The sequence below is a fragment of the Adiantum capillus-veneris genome, chromosome 3 (assembly GCF_014529385.1).
Source record: "Adiantum capillus-veneris isolate H3 chromosome 3, ASM1452938v2, whole genome shotgun sequence".
In the NCBI taxonomy this organism is placed as follows: Eukaryota; Viridiplantae; Streptophyta; class Polypodiopsida; order Polypodiales; family Pteridaceae; genus Adiantum; species Adiantum capillus-veneris.
Window position 1 is genome coordinate 103,876,756 of NC_140933.1, and position 2,632 is coordinate 103,879,387.

Here is a 2,632-nt window from a genome sequence, read left to right on the forward strand (position 1 = left end):
TTCTCCATCAAGCGGTTGAATGTGGCTGGTGCATTGTTCAAGCCAAAAGGCATGACAATGTATTCGTAAAGACCAAACGTAGTGCAAAATGCGGTCTTTACAATATCTTGATCAACTATCCTTATTTGATGGTAGCCACTTTCTAGGTCAATTCTACTAAAGTAGGTCGACCCTTGTAGCTTATCAAATAGGTCTTCTACCCGTGGAACAGGAAACCCATTTGGATGCCATCTTGAGAGATAATATGACCTAAATACTACATCTTTTGTAAGAAAAACTCACTTTTCTTTCAATTAACATAAAGTCTATTCTCTCTTAAGACTTGAAATATTACCTGGAGGTGTTGCTTGTGTTCGTCTATTGAATTAGAGTAGATGATAATATTATCAAAGAACACTCTAGTAAAGTTTTGGTGAGGCCTGAATAGCTTCTCCATCAAGCGGTTGAATGTGGCTGGTGCATTGGTCAAGCCAAAAGGCATGACAATGTATTCGTAAAGACCAAACGTAGTGCAAAATGCGGTCTTTACAATATCTTGATCAACTATCCTTATTTGATGGTAGCCACTTTCTAGGTCAATTCTACTACAGTAGGTCGACCCTTGTAGCTTATCAAATAGGTCTTCTACCCGTGGAACAGGAAACCTATTTTTGATAGTGATCGTATTTAGTGCTCTATGGTCGACACACATATGATATGTGCCGTCTTTCTTTTGCACTAATAACATGGGTGAGCAAAATGGAGATGAGCTAGGCCTAACCATGCCCTTCTCAACTAACTCATGCACTTGCCGCATAATCTCCTCTTGTTGAGCTTGAGAAACTCTATAAGGAGGTTTATTAGGCGGTGAACTTCCTAGAAGTTGTTCAATTGCATGGTCATCATTGCCTCGTTTAGGAGGTAGTTCACAAGGGATGTCGTCAATAAAAACATCTTGAAATCCCTTGAGAAAATTGGATAACTTGTGATTGTTTATATTTTCTTTTGCTAAAGCATTAGGTTCATTTTGAGAATCTTTAACAAAAATCATGTACACGGAAATAGAGCTCTTTATTGACTTATTGAAAGCTTGCGTATGTACAATGAGTATGGTGTTACCCATCTCCTTATCGTCTATGTACATATCTTTTTCCTTGAACCTAAAGTAGATTTTCCTTTCAGGGAATTTAACATTGGTAGCCATGCGATAAAACCATGGTGCCCCTAGGATTACATCCTCATGCTTGAGAGGAGAGATAAAGAAGTCCTCTTTGTCCACATAGCTTTGGACATGGAGCCTCAATTTCCCGATTAAGGGAGTGACTGAAGCTTCTTGCCCCTTGAAAGCACCATCGGTGGGTAGGACATCTCCCATCTCATTGGATGCCTAGCTTGGTAGCCAACTCTATGGATATGAAATTGTGAGCAGAACCAAGGTCAGAGAGAATAAAGCATCATGTTCTCTTACCTTTCGCAAGCATGGCATAGGGGAGATCCTTTGTGGTGAGTTTCCTCTTCTTGGATTTCGACCAAGGTAGTTGTAGAAGGCTCATGGCGGGTATTCTTTTGGGGGCAAGCGCGGTACGCATGCCCTTGCTCGCCGCATTTGAAACAATGGTTATCCTTGCGATAACACTCAAGCTCTTTAGGAGAGAGTTTTTTTTTGCCTTTGTAAACTCCCTTCTCCCTTAGATTTGTTGTTATTGGATTTGCCCTCAGGAGACTTTTGGACATTGTCCTTCCCCTTAGGCTCATTGGAACCCTTGTTTTCCGTGGGCTTAAGATTTCTCTTAGCCCCTGTTTGGAAATTGATTCGTGAAGCCACCATGGTATGGTGTATGACCGCAGTTATGGTGCGTGGCCTTTGGGAGTTGACATACTCCACCATATCTTCAGTTAAGCCCGCACAGAATTGTTGTTTTTGCTCTCCAAAATCCATCTTTTTGAAGAGAGTGGCTTTGAGATGTAAGTCCCATAACTTGTCTACATATTTGTGAATGGATTTGTAGGGAGAGAGCTTCAAGCTTCGCTATTTGTGAGTACTTTGTCTTTGGCATCGGTGGCCAAAAACTGCTTCATGATGGAAGCTCTTAAAACTTTCCATTTTTGTGGAGCTTCACCATTTGCTTGTAGGCTAGACCACCATTGCTTGGCGGACTTTTGAAAATGCATAGCTACATGGCGTAGCTTAGAGGACTCCGTGAAGCCCTCATCTCCAAACGCCACATCAAATTGTTGGATGAAAGCCTAGACTTTGTCCGTAGCACCAAATGTGCCATCGTAGGTAAGGAAAGAGATGCTCTTTCCTCACTCTTTGAACTTCTTGAGCTTGGACGATCTCTTCCACACGGCATAGGATTTCCTCTGGCCTCTTCTTTTTGATGGTTCAGAAGTTGCACCGTCACTTTCTTGAAAAGATGAAGAATTTGAGGAAGATGGAGAAGAGATCCCTCTTTGAATTATGGTGTGGAGAGGTGTGCGATGTTCTTCTCCATTTAGGAGGTGATGGAGAGCGTTTTGCCTGCCGTCTTCGTGGAGCCATCTTCGTCGAGGTGGTAGGAGCTCACTTCTTTCTTGTTCCTTTGGTGGGGGCTCTTGAATTCTCCTTTGGGAAGGAGATGCGTCATCAAGAAGTAAATTTTTGAGCCCTTCG